Source organism: Triplophysa dalaica, chromosome 5, assembly GCF_015846415.1.
Source record: "Triplophysa dalaica isolate WHDGS20190420 chromosome 5, ASM1584641v1, whole genome shotgun sequence".
NCBI classification, from domain to species: domain Eukaryota; kingdom Metazoa; phylum Chordata; class Actinopteri; order Cypriniformes; family Nemacheilidae; genus Triplophysa; species Triplophysa dalaica.
In genome coordinates this window covers 15,168,364-15,188,526 of record NC_079546.1, presented here as the reverse complement: position 1 = coordinate 15,188,526, position 20,163 = coordinate 15,168,364, and the positions used below count along the sequence as shown (strand labels likewise).

Sequence of the window (20,163 nt, the reverse complement as noted above, 5' to 3'; positions counted from 1 at the left end):
TCATAGTCTGTTTTAAGCCATAGAGTGGAATATAATGACAAGGTAACCAAACCTTTAAGCATTCAATGCACGGTTTCGTAGACAAGGCTTAAAACTAGTCCCAGACTAAGATGAGTGTTTGAGATTTCTTAACTGAAAAATCTTGCCCTGAAACACCTTAAAATTTGTGACTGGCAAATTTATGCCAAGTTCAGAGTTTCTGTAGTGTAGTGGTTATCACGTTCGCCTAACACGCGAAAGGTCCTCGGTTCGAAACCGAGCAGAAACATAGTCTGTTTTAAGCCATAGAGTGGAATATAATGACAAGGTAACCAAACCTTTAAGCATTCAATGAACGGTTTTTATAGACAGTCGAAATTCAGCCTCTATTATGTTACAAGCTATGTTCTTTTAGTGACTGTCGCATTCTCCTGACGTGAAAGGTCCCTAGTCGAAACCGAGCAGAATAATCGCCTTCTTTAAGCCATATGGTTAAACGTAATTACAAGCTAAACAAAACTTTAAGCATTCAATGCCCAGTTTTGTAGACAAGGCTTAAGACTAATCCCAGACTAAGATGATTGTTCGAGATGTCTTACCTGAATAAACTTGACCTGGAATACCTTCAAATTTGTGACTGGCAAGTTTCTTGCCAAAGTCAGACAATACTTGCGTGGTCTGTTTTAAACCAGCGCCTGGTTGACGACGTACGCAGGAATTGTCCACGTTTCTGTAGTGTAGTGGTTATCACGTTTGCTTTACACGCAAAAGGTCCTCGCTTCGAAACCCGAGCAGAAACATAGTCTGCTTTAAGCCATAGAGTGGAATATAATGACAAGGTAACCAAACCTTTAAGCATTCAATGCACGGTTTCGTAGACAAGGCTTAAGACTAGTCCCAGACTAAGATGAAATTTGTGACTGGCAAATTTATGCAAAAATACAGAGTTTCTGTAGTGTAGTTGTTATCACGTTCGCCTAACACGCGAAAGGTCCTCGTTTCGAAACCGAGCAGAAACATAGTCTGCTTTAAGCCATAGAGTGGAATATAATGACAAGGTAACCAAACCTTTAAGCATTCAATGCACGGTTTCGTAGACAAGGCTTAAGACTAGTCCCAGACTAAGATGAGTGTTTGAGATTTCTTAACTGAAAAATCTTGCCCTGAAACACCTTAAAATTTGTGACTGGCAAATTTATGCCAAATTCAGAGTTTCTGTAGTGTAGTGGTTATCACGTTCGCCTAACACGCGAAAGGTACTCGGTTCGAAACCGAGCAGAAACATAGTCTGTTTTAAGCCATAGAGTGGAATATAATGACAAGGTAACCAAACCTTTAAGCATTCAATGAACGGTTTTTATAGACAGTCGAAATTCAGCCTCTATTATGTTACAAGCTATGTTCTTTTAGTGACTGTCGCATTCTCCTGACGTGAAAGGTCCCTAGTCGAAACCGAGCAGAAACATAGTCTGCTTTAAGCCATAGAGTGGAATATAATGACAAGGTAACAAAACCTTTAAGCATTCAATGCACGGTTTCGTAGACTGTCGAAATTCAGCCTCTATTATGTCACGTACTATGTTCTTTTAGTGACTGTCGCATTCTCCTGACGTGAAAGGTCCCTAGTCGAAACCGAGCAGAATCATAGTCTGTTTTAAGCCATAGAGTGGAATATAATGACAAGGTAACCAAACCTTTAAGCATTCAATGCACGGTTTTGTAGACTGTCGAAATTCAGCCTCTATTATGTCACGTACTATGTTCTTTTAGTGACTGTCGCATTCTCCTGACGTGAAAGGTCCCTAGTCGAAACCGAGCAGAAACATAGTCTGCTTTAAGCCATAGAGTGGAATATAATGACAAGGTAACCAAACCTTTAAGCATTCAATGCACGGTTTCGTAGACAAGGCTTAAGACTAGTCCCAGACTAAGATGATTGTTTGAGATTCCTTAACTGAAAAATCTTGCCCTGAAACACCTTAAAATTTGTGACTGGCAAATTTATGCAAAAATACAGAGTTTCTGTAGTGTAGTGGTTATCACGTTCGCCTAACACGCGAAATGTCCTCGTTTCGAAACCGAGCAGAAACATAGTCTGTTTTAAGCCATAGAGTGGAATATAATGACAAGGTAACCAAACCTTTAAGCATTCAATGCACGGTTTTGTAGACTGTCGAAATTCAGCCTCTATTATGTCACGTACTATGTTCTTTTAGTGACTGTCGCATTCTCCTGACGTGAAAGGTCCCTAGTCGAAACCGAGCAGAATCATAGTCTGTTTTAAGCCATAGAGTGGAATATAATGACAAGGTAACCAAACCTTTAAGCATTCAATGCACGGTTTCGTAGACAAGGCTTAAAACTAGTCCCAGACTAAGATGAGTGTTTGAGATTTCTTAACTGAAAAATCTTGCCCTGAAACACCTTAAAATTTGTGACTGGCAAATTTATGCCAAGTTCAGAGTTTCTGTAGTGTAGTTGTTATCACGTTCGCCTAACACGCGAAAGGTCCTCGGTTCGAAACCGAGCAGAAACATAGTCTGTTTTAAGCCATAGAGTGGAATATAATGACAAGGTAACCAAACCTTTAAGCATTCAATGAACGGTTTTTATAGACAGTCGAAATTCAGCCTCTATTATGTTACAAGCTATGTTCTTTTAGTGACTGTCGCATTCTCCTGACGTGAAAGGTCCCTAGTCGAAACCGAGCAGAATAATCGCCTTCTTTAAGCCATATGGTTAAACGTAATTACAAGCTAAACAAAACTTTAAGCATTCAATGCCCAGTTTTGTAGACAAGGCTTAAGACTAATCCCAGACTAAGATGATTGTTCGAGATGTCTTACCTGAATAAACTTGACCTGGAATACCTTCAAATTTGTGACTGGCAAGTTTCTTGCCAAAGTCAGACAATACTTGCGTGGTCTGTTTTAAACCAGCGCCTGGTTGACGACGTACGCAGGAATTGTCCACGTTTCTGTAGTGTAGTGGTTATCACGTTTGCTTTACACGCAAAAGGTCCTCGCTTCGAAACCCGAGCAGAAACATAGTCTGCTTTAAGCCATAGAGTGGAATATAATGACAAGGTAACCAAACCTTTAAGCATTCAATGCACGGTTTCGTAGACAAGGCTTAAGACTAGTCCCAGACTAAGATGAAATTTGTGACTGGCAAATTTATGCAAAAATACAGAGTTTCTGTAGTGTAGTTGTTATCACGTTCCCCTAACACGCGAAAGGTCCTCGTTTCGAAACCGAGCAGAAACATAGTCTGTTTTAAGCCATAGAGTGGAATATAATGACAAGGTAACCAAACCTTTAAGCATTCAATGCACGGTTTTGTAGACTGTCGAAATTCAGCCTCTATTATGTCACATACTATGTTCTTTTAGTGACTGTCGCATTCTCCTGACGTGAAAGGTCCCTAGTCGAAACCGAGCAGAATCATAGTCTGTTTTAAGCCATAGAGTGGAATATAATGACAAGGCAACCAAACCTTTAAGCATTCAATGCACGGTTTTGTAGACTGTCGAAATTCAGCCTCTATTATGTCACGTACTATGTTCTTTTAGTGACTGTCGCATTCCCCTGACGCATTGCACCTTCAAATTTGTGACTGGCAAGTTTCTTGCCAAAGTCAGACAATGCTTGGGTGGTCTGTTTTAAACCAGCGCCAGTTTGACGACGTACGCAGGAATTGTCCACGTTTCTGTAGTGTAGTGGTTATCACGTTTGCTTCACACGCAAAAGGTCCTCGGTTCGAAACCGAGCAGAAACATAGTGTGCTTTAAGCCATAGAGAGCAATATAATGACAAGGTAACCAAACCTTTAAGCATTCAATGCACGGTTTCGTAGACAAGGCTTAAGACTAGTCCCAGACTAAGATGATTGTTTGAGATTCCTTAACTGAAAAATCTTGCCCTGAAACACCTTAAAATTTGTTACTGGCAAATTTATGCGAAATTCAGAGTTTCTGTAGTGTATTGGTTATGACGTTCGCATAACACGCGATAGGTCCTCGGTTCGAGACCGAGCAGAAACAGTTTTCAGGTTTTGGCGTCAACCAGAGCAAATGCCATCAGTGTAAAACGTAGCTGCAATGCGTATCGGCCTGATTGAAAGCTTTTTGGGATTGTCAAATTCAGCCTCTATTATGTCACGTACTATGTTCTTTTAGTGACTGTCGCATTCCCCTGACGCATTGCACCTTCAAATTTGTGACTGGCAAGTTTCTTGCCAAAGTCAGACAATGCTTGGGTGGTCTGTTTTAAACCAGCGCCAGTTTGACGACGTACGCAGGGATTGTCCACGTTTCTGTAGTGTAGTGGTTATCACGTTTGCTTCACACGCAAAAGGTCCTCGGTTCGAAACCGAGCAGAAACATAGTCTGCTTTAAGCCATAGAGTGGAATATAATGACAAGGTAACCAAACCTTTAAGCATTCAATGCACGGTTTCGTAGACAAGGCTTAAGACTAGTCCCAGACTAAGATGAGTGTTTGAGATTTCTTAACTGAAAAATCTTGCCCTGAAACACCTTAAAATTTGTGACTGGCAAATTTATGCCAAATTCAGAGTTTCTGTAGTGTAGTGGTTATCACGTTCGCCTAACACGCGAAAGGTACTCGGTTCGAAACCGAGCAGAAACATAGTCTGTTTTAAGCCATAGAGTGGAATATAATGACAAGGTAACCAAACCTTTAAGCATTCAATGAACGGTTTTTATAGACAGTCGAAATTCAGCCTCTATTATGTTACAAGCTATGTTCTTTTAGTGACTGTCGCATTCTCCTGACGTGAAAGGTCCCTAGTCGAAACCGAGCAGAAACATAGTCTGCTTTAAGCCATAGAGTGGAATATAATGACAAGGTAACAAAACCTTTAAGCATTCAATGCACGGTTTCGTAGACAAGGCTTAAGACTAGTCCCAGACTAAGATGATTGTTTGAGATTCCTTAACTGAAAAATCTTGCCCTGAAACACCTTAAAATTTGTTACTGGCAAATTTATGCGAAATTCAGAGTTTCTGTAGTGTAGTGGTTATCACGTTCGCCTAACACGCGATAGGTCCTCGGTTCGAAACCGAGCAGAAACATAGTCTGCTTTGTGCCATAGAGTGGAATATAATGACAAGGTAACCAAACCTTTAAGCATTCAATGCACGGTTTCGTACACAAGGCTTAAGACTAGTCCCAGACTAAGATGAGTGTTTGAGATTTCTTAACTGAAAAATCTTGCCCTGAAACACCTTAAAATTTGTGACTGGCAAATTTATGCGAAATTCAGAGTTTCTGTAGCGTATTGGTTATCACGTTCGCCTAACACGCGAAGGGTCCTCGGTTCGAGACCGAGCAGAAACAGTTTTCAGGTTTTGGCGTCAACCAGAGCAAATGCCATCGGTGTAAAACGTAGCTGCACTGCGTATCGGCCTGATTGAAAGCTTTTTGGGATTGTCAAATTCAGCCTCTATTATGTCACGTACTATGTTATTGACTGTCGCATTCTCCTGACGTGAAAGGTCCCTAGTCGAAACCGAGCAGAATAATCGCCTTCTTTAAGCCATATGGTTAAACGTAATTACAAGCTAAACAAAACTTTAAGCATTCAATGCCCAGTTTTGTAGACAAGGCTTAAGACTAATCCCAGACTAAGATGAATGTTCGAGATGTCTTACCTGAATAAACTTGACCTGGAATACCTTCAAATTTGTGACTGGCAAGTTTCTTGCCAAAGTCAGACAATACTTGCGTGGTCTGTTTTAAACCAGCGCCTGGTTGACGACGTACGCAGGAATTGTCCACGTTTCTGTAGTGTAGTGGTTATCACGTTTGCTTTACACGCAAAAGGTCCTCGCTTCGAAACCCGAGCAGAAACATAGTCTGCTTTAAGCCATAGAGTGGAATATAATGACAAGGTAACCAAACCTTTAAGCATTCAATGCACGGTTTCGTAGACAAGGCTTAAGACTAGTCCAAGACTAAGATGAAATTTGTGACTGGCAAATTTATGCAAAAATACAGAGTTTCTGTAGTGTAGTTGTTATCACGTTCGCCTAACACGCGAAAGGTCCTCGTTTCGAAACCGAGCAGAAACATAGTCTGTTTTAAGCCATAGAGTGGAATATAATGACAAGGTAACCAAACCTTTAAGCATTCAATGCACGGTTTTGTAGACTGTCGAAATTCAGCCTCTATTATGTCACGTACTATGTTCTTTTAGTGACTGTCGCATTCTCCTGACGTGAAAGGTCCCTAGTCGAAACCGAGCAGAATCATAGTCTGTTTTAAGCCATAGAGTGGAATATAATGACAAGGTAACCAAACCTTTAAGCATTCAATGCACGGTTTTGTAGACTGTCGAAATTCAGCCTCTATTATGTCACGTACTATGTTCTTTTAGTGACTGTCGCATTCTCCTGACGTGAAAGGTCCCTAGTCGAAACCGAGCAGAAACATAGTCTGCTTTAAGCCATAGAGTGGAATATAATGACAAGGTAACCAAACCTTTAAGCATTCAATGCACGGTTTCGTAGACAAGGCTTAAGACTAGTCCCAGACTAAGATGATTGTTTGAGATTCCTTAACTGAAAAATCTTGCCCTGAAACACCTTAAAATTTGTGACTGGCAAATTTATGCAAAAATACAGAGTTTCTGTAGTGTAGTGGTTATCACGTTCGCCTAACACGCGAAATGTCCTCGTTTCGAAACCGAGCAGAAACATAGTCTGTTTTAAGCCATAGAGTGGAATATAATGACAAGGTAACCAAACCTTTAAGCATTCAATGCACGGTTTTGTAGACTGTCGAAATTCAGCCTCTATTATGTCACGTACTATGTTCTTTTAGTGACTGTCGCATTCTCCTGACGTGAAAGGTCCCTAGTCGAAACCGAGCAGAATCATAGTCTGTTTTAAGCCATAGAGTGGAATATAATGACAAGGTAACCAAACCTTTAAGCATTCAATGCACGGTTTCGTAGACAAGGCTTAAAACTAGTCCCAGACTAAGATGAGTGTTTGAGATTTCTTAACTGAAAAATCTTGCCCTGAAACACCTTAAAATTTGTGACTGGCAAATTTATGCCAAGTTCAGAGTTTCTGTAGTGTAGTTGTTATCACGTTCGCCTAACACGCGAAAGGTCCTCGGTTCGAAACCGAGCAGAAACATAGTCTGTTTTAAGCCATAGAGTGGAATATAATGACAAGGTAACCAAACCTTTAAGCATTCAATGAACGGTTTTTATAGACAGTCGAAATTCAGCCTCTATTATGTTACAAGCTATGTTCTTTTAGTGACTGTCGCATTCTCCTGACGTGAAAGGTCCCTAGTCGAAACCGAGCAGAATAATCGCCTTCTTTAAGCCATATGGTTAAACGTAATTACAAGCTAAACAAAACTTTAAGCATTCAATGCCCAGTTTTGTAGACAAGGCTTAAGACTAATCCCAGACTAAGATGATTGTTCGAGATGTCTTACCTGAATAAACTTGACCTGGAATACCTTCAAATTTGTGACTGGCAAGTTTCTTGCCAAAGTCAGACAATACTTGCGTGGTCTGTTTTAAACCAGCGCCTGGTTGACGACGTACGCAGGAATTGTCCACGTTTCTGTAGTGTAGTGGTTATCACGTTTGCTTTACACGCAAAAGGTCCTCGCTTCGAAACCCGAGCAGAAACATAGTCTGCTTTAAGCCATAGAGTGGAATATAATGACAAGGTAACCAAACCTTTAAGCATTCAATGCACGGTTTCGTAGACAAGGCTTAAGACTAGTCCCAGACTAAGATGAAATTTGTGACTGGCAAATTTATGCAAAAATACAGAGTTTCTGTAGTGTAGTTGTTATCACGTTCCCCTAACACGCGAAAGGTCCTCGTTTCGAAACCGAGCAGAAACATAGTCTGTTTTAAGCCATAGAGTGGAATATAATGACAAGGTAACCAAACCTTTAAGCATTCAATGCACGGTTTTGTAGACTGTCGAAATTCAGCCTCTATTATGTCACATACTATGTTCTTTTAGTGACTGTCGCATTCTCCTGACGTGAAAGGTCCCTAGTCGAAACCGAGCAGAATCATAGTCTGTTTTAAGCCATAGAGTGGAATATAATGACAAGGCAACCAAACCTTTAAGCATTCAATGCACGGTTTTGTAGACTGTCGAAATTCAGCCTCTATTATGTCACGTACTATGTTCTTTTAGTGACTGTCGCATTCCCCTGACGCATTGCACCTTCAAATTTGTGACTGGCAAGTTTCTTGCCAAAGTCAGACAATGCTTGGGTGGTCTGTTTTAAACCAGCGCCAGTTTGACGACGTACGCAGGAATTGTCCACGTTTCTGTAGTGTAGTGGTTATCACGTTTGCTTCACACGCAAAAGGTCCTCGGTTCGAAACCGAGCAGAAACATAGTGTGCTTTAAGCCATAGAGAGCAATATAATGACAAGGTAACCAAACCTTTAAGCATTCAATGCACGGTTTCGTAGACAAGGCTTAAGACTAGTCCCAGACTAAGATGATTGTTTGAGATTCCTTAACTGAAAAATCTTGCCCTGAAACACCTTAAAATTTGTTACTGGCAAATTTATGAGAAATTCAGAGTTTCTGTAGTGTATTGGTTATGACGTTCGCATAACACGCGATAGGTCCTCGGTTCGAGACCGAGCAGAAACAGTTTTCAGGTTTTGGCGTCAACCAGAGCAAATGCCATCAGTGTAAAACGTAGCTGCAATGCGTATCGGCCTGATTGAAAGCTTTTTGGGATTGTCAAATTCAGCCTCTATTATGTCACGTACTATGTTCTTTTAGTGACTGTCGCATTCCCCTGACGCATTGCACCTTCAAATTTGTGACTGGCAAGTTTCTTGCCAAAGTCAGACAATGCTTGGGTGGTCTGTTTTAAACCAGCGCCAGTTTGACGACGTACGCAGGGATTGTCCACGTTTCTGTAGTGTAGTGGTTATCACGTTTGCTTCACACGCAAAAGGTCCTCGGTTCGAAACCGAGCAGAAACATAGTCTGCTTTAAGCCATAGAGTGGAATATAATGACAAGGTAACCAAACCTTTAAGCATTCAATGCACGGTTTCGTAGACAAGGCTTAAGACTAGTCCCAGACTAAGATGAGTGTTTGAGATTTCTTAACTGAAAAATCTTGCCCTGAAACACCTTAAAATTTGTGACTGGCAAATTTATGCCAAATTCAGAGTTTCTGTAGTGTAGTGGTTATCACGTTCGCCTAACACGCGAAAGGTACTCGGTTCGAAACCGAGCAGAAACATAGTCTGTTTTAAGCCATAGAGTGGAATATAATGACAAGGTAACCAAACCTTTAAGCATTCAATGAACGGTTTTTATAGACAGTCGAAATTCAGCCTCTATTATGTTACAAGCTATGTTCTTTTAGTGACTGTCGCATTCTCCTGACGTGAAAGGTCCCTAGTCGAAACCGAGCAGAAACATAGTCTGCTTTAAGCCATAGAGTGGAATATAATGACAAGGTAACAAAACCTTTAAGCATTCAATGCACGGTTTCGTAGACAAGGCTTAAGACTAGTCCCAGACTAAGATGATTGTTTGAGATTCCTTAACTGAAAAATCTTGCCCTGAAACACCTTAAAATTTGTTACTGGCAAATTTATGCGAAATTCAGAGTTTCTGTAGTGTAGTGGTTATCACGTTCGCCTAACACGCGATAGGTCCTCGGTTCGAAACCGAGCAGAAACATAGTCTGCTTTGTGCCATAGAGTGGAATATAATGACAAGGTAACCAAACCTTTAAGCATTCAATGCACGGTTTCGTAGACAAGGCTTAAGACTAGTCCCAGACTAAGATGAGTGTTTGAGATTTCTTAACTGAAAAATCTTGCCCTGAAACACCTTAAAATTTGTGACTGGCAAATTTATGCGAAATTCAGAGTTTCTGTAGCGTATTGGTTATCACGTTCGCCTAACACGCGAAGGGTCCTCGGTTCGAGACCGAGCAGAAACAGTTTTCAGGTTTTGGCGTCAACCAGAGCAAATGCCATCGGTGTAAAACGTAGCTGCACTGCGTATCGGCCTGATTGAAAGCTTTTTGGGATTGTCAAATTCAGCCTCTATTATGTCACGTACTATGTTATTGACTGTCGCATTCTCCTGACGTGAAAGGTCCCTAGTCGAAACCGAGCAGAATAATCGCCTTCTTTAAGCCATATGGTTAAACGTAATTACAAGCTAAACAAAACTTTAAGCATTCAATGCCCAGTTTTGTAGACAAGGCTTAAGACTAATCCCAGACTAAGATGAATGTTCGAGATGTCTTACCTGAATAAACTTGACCTGGAATACCTTCAAATTTGTGACTGGCAAGTTTCTTGCCAAAGTCAGACAATAGTTGCGTGGTCTGTTTTAAACCAGCGCCAGGTTGACGACGTACGCAGGAATTGTCCACGTTTCTGTAGTGTAGTGGTTATCACGTTTGCTTTACACGCAAAAGGTCCTCGCTTCGAAACCCGAGCAGAAACATAGTCTGCTTTAAGCCATAGAGTGGAATATAATGACAAGGTAACCAAACCTTTAAGCATTCAATGCACGGTTTCGTAGACAAGGCTTAAGACTAGTCCCAGACTAAGATGAAATTTGTGACTGGCAAATTTATGCAAAAATACAGAGTTTCTGTAGTGTAGTTGTTTTCACGTTCGCCTAACACGCGAAAGGTCCTCGTTTCGAAACCGAGCAGAAACATAGTCTGTTTTAAGCCATAGAGTGGAATATAATGACAAGGTAACCAAACCTTTAAGCATTCAATGCACGGTTTTGTAGACTGTCGAAATTCAGCCTCTATTATGTCACATACTATGTTCTTTTAGTGACTGTCGCATTCTCCTGACGTGAAAGGTCCCTAGTCGAAACCGAGCAGAATCATAGTCTGTTTTAAGCCATAGAGTGGAATATAATGACAAGGTAACCAAACCTTTAAGCATTCAATGCACGGTTTTGTAGACTGTCGAAATTCAGCCTCTATTATGTCACGTACTATGTTCTTTTAGTGACTGTCGCATTCTCCTGACGTGAAAGGTTCCTAGTCGAAACCGAGCAGAAACATAGTCTGCTTTAAGCCATAGAGTGGAATATAATGACAAGGTAACCAAACCTTTAAGCATTCAATGCACGGTTTTGTAGACTGTCGAAATTCAGCCTCTGTTATGTCACGTACTATGTTCTTTTAGTGACTGTCGCATTCTCCTGACGTGAAAGGTCCCTAGTCGAAACCGAGCAGAATCATAGTCTGTTTTAAGCCATAGAGTGGAATATAATGACAAGGTAACCAAACCTTTAAGCATTCAATGCACGGTTTTGTAGACTGTCGAAATTCAGCCTCTATTATGTCACGTACTATGTTCTTTTAGTGACTGTCGCATTCTCCTGACGTGAAAGGTCCCTAGTCGAAACCGAGCAGAAACATAGTCTGCATTAAGCCATAGAGTGGAATATAATGACAAGGTAACCAAACCTTTAAGCATTCAATGCACGGTTTCGTAGACAAGGCTTAAGACTAGTCCCAGATTAAGATGAGTGTTTGAGATTTCTTAACTGAAAAATCGTGCCCTGAAACACCTTAAAATTTGTGACTGGCAAATTTATGCCAAGTTCAGAGTTTCTGTAGTGTAGTGGTTATCACGTTCGCCTAACACGCGAAAGGTCCTCGGTTCGAAACCGAGCAGAAACATAGTCTGTTTTAAGCCATAGAGTGGAATATAATGACAAGGTAACCAAACCTTTAAGCATTCAATGAACGGTTTTTATAGACAGTCGAAATTCAGCCTCTATTATGTTACAAGCTATGTTCTTTTAGTTACTGTCGCATTCTCCTGACGTGAAAGGTCCCTAGTCGAAACCGAGCAGAATAATCGCCTTCTTTAAGTCATATGGTTAAACGTAATTACAAGCTAAACAAAACTTTAAGCATTCAATGCCCAGTTTTGTAGACAAGGCTTAAGACTAGTCCCAGACTAAGATGAATGTTCGAGATGTCTTACCTGAATAAACTTGACCTGGAATACCTTCAAATTTGTGACTGGCAAGTTTCTTGCCAAAGTCAGACAATAGTTGCGTGGTCTGTTTTAAACCAGCGCCAGGTTGACGACGTACGCAGGAATTGTCCACGTTTCTGTAGTGTAGTGGTTATCACGTTTGCTTTACATGCTAAAGGTCCTCGCTTCGAAACCCGAGCAGAAACATAGTCTGCTTTAAGCCATAGAGTGGAATATAATGACAAGGTAACCAAACCTTTAAGCATTCAATGCACGGTTTCGTAGACAAGGCTTAAGACTAGTCCCAGACTAAGATGATTGTTTGAGATTCCTTAACTGAAAAATCTTGCCCTGAAACACCTTAAAATTTGTGACTGGCAAATTTATGCCAATTTCAGAGTTTCTGTAGTGTAGTGGTTATCACGTTCGCCTAACACGCGAAAGGTCCTCGTTTCGAAACCGAGCAGAAACATAGTCTGTTTTAAGCCATAGAGTGGAATATAATGACAAGGTAACCAAACCTTTAAGCATTCAATGCACGGTTTTGTAGACTGTCGAAATTCAGCCTCTATTATGTCACGTACTATGTTCTTTTAGTGACTGTCGCATTCCCCTGACACATTGCACCTTCAAATTTGTGACTGGCAAGTTTCTTGCCAAAGTCAGACAATGCTTGGGTGGTCTGTTTTAAACCAGCGCCAGTTTGACGACGTACGCAGGAATTGTCCACGTTTCTGTAGTGTAGTGGTTATCACGTTTGCTTCACACGCAAAAGGTCCTCGGTTCGAAACCGAGCAGAAACATAGTGTGCTTTAAGCCATAGAGAGCAATATAATGACAAGGTAACCAAACCTTTAAGCATTCAATGCACGGTTTCGTAGACAAGGCTTAAGACTAGTCCCAGACTAAGATGATTGTTTGAGATTCCTTAACTGAAAAATCTTGCCCTGAAACACCTTAAAATTTGATACTGGCAAATTTATGCGAAATTCAGAGTTTCTGTAGTGTATTGGTTATCACGTTCGCCTAACACGCGATAGGTCCTCGGTTCGAGACCGAGCAGAAACAGTTTTCAGGTTTTGGCGTCAACCAGAGCAAATGCCATCAGTGTAAAACGTAGCTGCAATGCGTATCGGCCTGATTGAAAGCTTGTCACCTTACAGGTAAAGACAAGGTAAAGTCTACATTCAGAAAAGAACACACTGACGTAATTAGAGATGTCTGCAAGACTTGTAAGAAACCTGGCTCTTTTAAAGTTGTTATTAAAAGCTACACCTAAACAAAGACGCGTTATTTTAGCGGATGCCACAGACGAGTTCATTTTAACATTGTGTGAAGTGGCTCTAAACGTACTTCATGGTAATGTACCACTTACATCGCAGCAATATCAGAAGCTGAAGAGAAGAAAAAGTGAAATCAAAATTGTCGCGGACAAACAGGTTGGATTTAGAAGGAAAAGAAAGTTAATCAATCAGAACGGGGGATTTTTCATACCTCTTCTTCTAAGCGCTGCAGTGCCTTTCATTACCAGTTTAATTACTTCTAAATAAGTAAAGATGGAGTATGCTGAAAAGATGTTTCTAGTACCACAAAGTCAGTTGGATAAGATCAAGACTGGTACCCCACGTGAGACTATTCAGCAGGTTGTGGAGAATGACTTGGACATGACTATAAGAAATATTTTGAACCGCCCTGATCTGGGGTCATATGAAAAGGCTAAGATGTACACTGCTGTTTTACAGAGATTTTTAACACTGTCTAAACAAAGTGACAGGGAATCCAACACATTAACATTAACCATACCACAGGCTGACCTCGTTGAAAAAGATAAAGAAAAACCTACTGTGACAGATAGTGTGAGTGGTGATGATGCTCTGGACAATGTTGTGGAGGACATTTTAAAGCATGTTCCAAAGAGGAGTGTGAAAAATGTTCGATACATTTTAGATAAAATGTCCAAAACTAAAGAAATCACGTCCTGGGGGGAATCAGGAGAGTTTGTTTTTAAAGGTAGAACGATCCCTGGTTCACACATGTACGATTTACTTAAAGGTGTGACGGCGCCACAAAAGATTGCTGATGAACGGAGACCACATGGTTGGAACGAGTTTCTGGAGGCCATTGCTGTTTTAAATATACCATACTCTATGGTTCCAAACCACTATGTCAGACATGCGGTAAACTCATTTAAACACAGAACGTTACAGCCTGTGAACGGAGCACCTGAGGGGAGTAGACAAAGAATACGTGTGAACACCCCTTCAACACAAGAAAATTATCCGGAAGGCAATGCATTTCAATCACCCACTCTTAACCCATCTCGTTGGATACATTTTTAAACTCATGAGATTTGCATGATTATTGTTATTGTCGTTTACTTGTTATTATATGTATTGTTCAATGTTTTACATATGAATAAAGGCTTGGAGACACCCCATTTCTGTTTTTAGAATTTATTGAAAACATAAGACATAAACATTTCACCTGTTTGTACACACTGAATACAATTTAAAACACTTTCATTACATTGAGCATGTTTTAGTTTTTTAACAAAAGCTGACACAATTTTATCATTTTTAACCAAATCATCACTATACAGTCTCATAACGTAATCATAATCAAACCCTTTAGCCATGTGGTAGAGGAAAAACACACAGTGCTGTCCGCATGTGTCTGATGAATAATCTTGGACTTGTAAGTTCGAATGCTGTATCTCCTTAGAATTGCGTTTTAAAAAGTTTTTAATATTTTGTGGAAATCCTTGGTAATCGGGGTTATTACCAAAACTGTCAAAAAAACATCCTACACCATCCTCATTTACGTAAATGGCTAACCAGTGTTGTCCCGGCATTCCAGAAGGATGTGTGTTCAATATAACCATCAAGGGTAGTTTTTTTATTTGATTTTTGGGTAGATAGTCGTACGGTAGCACACCGAGAAAATTGATATTGCAGGAGACCTTATCCATCACGGCCGTAAGCTGTATAGTATTCATTTTGGTCTATTAATAGTAATCAACCAGTATCTGACGACGATTTGAAACCTCAAGAACACTGTCAAATGTAGCATAAAGTAGCAGATTTATTGTGCGGGGTAGAGGTTGTCTAAAACGTGCTTCCAGTCTAATATTACCGCTCTTGATTAGTGATACGTGCTGAGAGCATTCAGAATCAGGTGTTAGGTTGAACATATAAATTGTGTATCCAAATAAGAATTCTTCTCGGTCAATAGATAGGGACTGATTTTTAAGATGCCTTCCAGAAGCCAATGCTAACTGGTAAAATTCCCTCACTGCTGACCCATTTTCATATTCAGGCTGTAGCGGCTTCGCAGGGTGTTGTTGCCCATCAACATAGATGGCTAAGAATTCTAAATCATAATTTTTAAACGCGAAGGGGTTTTTATCATATGAACCTACAAATGCATCATTATCAACCATGGCTAGTACAATAGATTTTGGTAGAGTTCCTAAGAATAGGTTTTCTTGAGTGCTCACCCTGGAACCTACTGGTATGGAGAAATTTTTCAGACATACTCGGTCCATTGGGTATTTAGCGGTGGTTGAGAGCAGGACCTGCGCGTGGCCCAACCTTACAGCTGGTGATACTGACACTTTTTTCACAAATAACGATGCTGAGAGGATGTTTAGTTTATAGGCTATATTGTCACTCCTCATCAAGCAAAATTCGTCTTTACCTCTGGTCATCCTTATTTTAATGTCCACTCCATTAAGCATCAGTTTTTCTTGAAAGAATATATCGCTATGTATGGGTGTAAGAAGCTGGACCACATTGCTGGCGTTGGTAAAGGCAGCTCTTTTTGTCAGACCATGATTACCCCCTGCGGGGTCGGTAGTATCCATATGTCCAGCCGTATCTTTGTAAAAGAGCCCCGCAGAGAACAGTGTTTCCAGGGCACCCTTGCCATAATTTGTGAGCAGTTCTATTATACAACGATAAGGATGTGTACTTGAACTCTGTGATATGAGACGATCCCCTAGCGACACATCAACTTGTGAAAATATTGTTGCTCCTGGATAGTTAATAAGCCCCACGGGAGCTCCGTCTGCAATATCTGTGCCATCAGGATTTGTGATTTTGAGGCGTAAAAACAACATTGTGTTGTTCAGATCCACGTAGTCCTCACCAGTTCCCGCAATAAAAAATTCCAAAGGTGTTGAGTCCGATATAGCAGATAAAGGGGGAACTTCAATATATGTATTTTTCTCAATAGCGGTTTGAGTCAGCGGTACTGTAAACAGGTCCAGTTCGGTTTTTAAACACTCTTCTGACATGCTGTGTAGTAATGCCATGATCTAAAATATTGTTTTAACAGATTTCTTTGCTCTTTTTGCAGCAGCACCCCTTGTTGTAGCCTTGCGCTTACGTTTGACAACTGATGTTTTCTTAGGCTGTCGTTTTCTTTTCTTCTGCGTATGACCACTCCTCCGGGTCCCTGGAGGTCTAGTCATTCTTTTGCGAGTCATTACCATCAACCCCGAACCATCTTGACTGTTGTTGTTGTTATTAAAAGAGTGCGATAACGTATTGCTAACAACATCGCTTAGTATGTTTTTTGCTGCTGATTTGAGATGCGGCTTTGCTATGTTAAATCCACGTCTTAGCAGGGGTACCGCCATACGTAATAGACCACGAAAAAGTCCACCCAGACCGGCTCCATACATGACCCCTCCCCCGGCATAGCCAGGGATGCCATTGCCTGCCTGATTCTGGTAATATGCCACGTAACGCATGGGGTCTACATTGTGATTGTTGTAGTACACCATTCTCCAAGTTTATTTTCCTAAAAAACGTAGTGTTTTACGGGTCTAAAGTGTAATTTAGCGCAGACCTTTCCGTAACTGAAACGTACGTCTTGATTTTGATCGTCTTTTACTTGTATGCTTATCTCGGTGATGGTAGATTTATTAATCGACACGTAATGAGGTCGGTCGTATCTAACACAGCAAGCCTTGTTACTCTCACCTTCTATATGTACACACCTTAATAGGGGGACATGATAATCGCCAACTGATTGATATTCTATTATATCGGTGTATATATACATTGTATAGAAACCACCATTTATGTCTGCTTGATGTGGTGCATACGTAACAGTCTGGTCTCCGGTTTCTATAGCAACCCCATGGTTTAATCCTAAAATAATAGACAGCTTTCCGTAAAATGTCAATGAAGTATTCGGAGGCCCCTTCAGAAACACTTTATTTTTAACATGGTCGAATCCAATACTCACACCCGCTGGCAGGTGTGTATTGATCTCCCTGATCAAGAAAACAACGTCGTCATAATATCCATACTTTATTCTGCAAAGTTTGTTTGATATCTTTGGATCTCTGTTGATGAAAATCTCAATTTCTTTGTCTTTAGAGGGGTTGTCACTATACAATGTCCTGGTCCCCCTATGGTCCAGAATGAAAGCAGCGTCGTCCTCATTAAAGGTGTACCACGACGTAGGATATTCAAATTCTATCAATCCTACTTCCCATTCTCCTTTTAGGTTTATAGCTCTCGCTAAGAGGGTTGTAAAATTAGATATTTTATTCTCCGGATAAACAGATGAAGATGCATTGCAGGGGAGTGTAACATAAAAGCCAGCCTCAGCCATGGCAGGTTTTACACAAATGTATACATTCTAGACAGGTGACTCTGTCTTATGGTGTCTGTACATCCCCCAATTCTTTTTGATCAATCCATGAGGCAAATTTTGCAGGCCACCCGAGCCATTGTACCAGCAATAATGTCTTTTTACCTCTCTTCTTCTTGTCTAAAATTTTTTCCACTTTAAATGTCCTGTTTTTACCTACAAGAATTTTTTGTATTTCTTTTTCATAAAAAGCACCCTCAATAACATCTCCATCGTAATCACTCAATCTGTAGACAGGCGGCTCTCTTGGTATACATGTGGTTATGGTGAAAAACTCTTGCGTGTAGTTTTCCTCATAGCCTTTGGTAAATGGACCTCTTACTTTAGAAATTCTCACAATATCGCCGACTTTATACTTAAATGAGGGTTTGACACGGGTAGATCCACTATCGCCATATAGATTTTGTAGCACCACAGATTCATTTTCTTTGTTTACATCAATCGGCCTCATCTTGATACTCCTATGATAGGAGGCGTTGTACCCCTGCGTTATGTCTTGAAGTATGTCAATATAGCGTTTTGAATTTGTCGCTGTTAAATACCTCCACATCCTACCTTTTAAGGTTCTGTTAAACCGCTCAATAACACATGACTTTAATTCAGAGGCTGTTGCGAAATGTGTAATGTTATACTTTTTTGTGAGTTTTTGAAAGTGTTTGTTAAAGAACTCCTTCCCCCTATCGGTCTGTAACCTAACTGGAATTCGTTCTTGCAGTATGGATTCAAAGGCTCTAGCAACTTCTACACCAGTTTTGTTTTTTAACACACGAGTCCAAGCATATTTACTAAAAAGATCTATGCATGTCAACAGAAAGTGGTTGTTGTCATTTTCTTTTGCATATGCCGCCATGTCCACTAGATCAGCCTGGAACTGCATGTCGATACCGTAGACAAAAACCCTATTCCTTTTGTATTTTAGAGGAGCAGTTTTGTGCAGTGTGTAAGTGTCCTGCTCGGAAAGCCATTCTGATACCTCTTTATCAGTTAAACGAACACCCGTTTCTTTAAAAACAGCATCTTTTAAACGTTTTTTACCACCTAAAGAACCGGGGTTTGAAGGTGTGTAATAAATGTTTTTCATTTGTTCTTCAGACATATTGCCACACCAGTATCAGCAAAAGAATAACAGAGATAGTTTTAGTGTTGATGGTTTTTATTTGAAAACAGTAAAAGAAGATACATCATACGTCATCCAGACTGTGTAGGAAATTTATACACACCACAATGTTTTTCTCAAGAATGTAATCAACAAGTGATTCAATAATCTCACACACATCAGTCTGATCATTTCTTGATTTTGTAATTACACATAAATCAGTTACATACGTACACATACATAATACGTCTATAATTCTAATAGAATTTCCAAATTCAGTCATCAAATCAAAGATTTTTCTGATAGTTACAGCAATTGTTTCACCCGCATTAATGCATATATGCATCAATTCAGTCCACTCATTTGACACACTTCGTACAACAGACATTAGATTCTTAAGTTTTGTAAATCGTTTAACATCAACACCACATCTGTTTACAACAATAACAGATGAACCAGCACCGTCATCAACAATCTTACACAATAAGTTGGTCATTTCACATCTTAAACGGCGTTTAAGTAGACATTTAGCCATCCCCGTTGCATAGCATGAATTCCCCATAACGATGTTAGTCTCTGTCAATTTGGACAAAACCTTTCCAACTGTCCACAGCGTCATAGACAATCTTTTCACTGTTGGTATCCACAAGTTTTTCTCTGACTTGGTGAAGCTTTTCCAAAATGTAGGCCTCGTCACGCAGTTCGTGCAAAATTGTGTCAACTGACCCCTGAATCCTCAGGGGATGGATCCTTAAACCACAATGAGCAAGCGCTTGAGCTATGATATGTTTAAGCTCTGGTTTAATCATACCACGTGACAGCTCCTCAAAGTTAGTGTCAAAAAAATAGGCATCAGGTTCAAACAGACAGCTGTGTCTAATTTGGCTAGGATGGTCGACTTCGCAACCGATGCAAAGTTCTTTCATCTTTTTGTTGATAAGATGTTCCAGAAGTACCACGACAGTTGCCTTTATAATCTTGAATCCATCAGCTCGAATACATCCATCTGTGTCGTCGATACCCGCAAAAGCTGCCGCTCCTGCTAATGCACCAGCGTTGCCGTACGGTGTCGTGATGAAAGTCAGGTTGTGATACCCCAGATCCGTACAAAATTTATCCAACCAACTGTTGTCAGCTGGCAAATCGTTGTCCATTGGTGTTGCATTGTCGTCAGGCAATGGGAGAGCAGCAGTCCAGGGGTTGACGGCATGAATGGTGGTTGACAGAGTTTCTTGAGACATGTAAGCCGTTTGTAGCGAGTGAACCAAACTGGAACCCTATTAATGGCTGTAGTAAGTGGGTGGGGTTAAGAGGCGGTCCTTAGAGTTAGCGACACACCTCTCTGGTTGGAACAATTTAACTTTAACGGAAGTGTATCGTTCATAGTGATCACACCATTTAAACATTTTATCAA

At 40.5% G+C, this 20,163-nt stretch overlaps 7 non-coding genes across 7 annotated transcripts; all 7 read left to right on the top strand.

The window, feature by feature from the left end:
* The first annotated feature begins 195 nt into the window (after window positions 1–195).
* Window positions 196–268, top strand: trnav-aac (transfer RNA valine (anticodon AAC)). The gene has a single exon. It is a non-coding gene; the product is annotated as a tRNA-Val (tRNA).
* Window positions 269–3,683: 3,415 nt separating this feature from the next.
* Window positions 3,684–3,756, top strand: trnav-cac (transfer RNA valine (anticodon CAC)). Its single transcript has one exon. It is a non-coding gene; the product is annotated as a tRNA-Val (tRNA).
* Window positions 3,757–4,289: 533 nt separating this feature from the next.
* Window positions 4,290–4,362, top strand: trnav-cac (transfer RNA valine (anticodon CAC)). Its single transcript has one exon. It is a non-coding gene; the product is annotated as a tRNA-Val (tRNA).
* Window positions 4,363–8,311: 3,949 nt separating this feature from the next.
* Window positions 8,312–8,384, top strand: trnav-cac (transfer RNA valine (anticodon CAC)). Its single transcript has one exon. It is a non-coding gene; the product is annotated as a tRNA-Val (tRNA).
* Window positions 8,385–8,917: 533 nt separating this feature from the next.
* Window positions 8,918–8,990, top strand: trnav-cac (transfer RNA valine (anticodon CAC)). The gene has a single exon. It is a non-coding gene; the product is annotated as a tRNA-Val (tRNA).
* Window positions 8,991–11,612: 2,622 nt separating this feature from the next.
* Window positions 11,613–11,685, top strand: trnav-aac (transfer RNA valine (anticodon AAC)). The gene has a single exon. It is a non-coding gene; the product is annotated as a tRNA-Val (tRNA).
* A 1,034-nt stretch (window positions 11,686–12,719) lies between these two features.
* trnav-cac (transfer RNA valine (anticodon CAC)) lies at window positions 12,720–12,792 on the top strand. Its single transcript has one exon. It is a non-coding gene; the product is annotated as a tRNA-Val (tRNA).
* The last annotated feature ends 7,371 nt before the right edge of the window (window positions 12,793–20,163 follow it).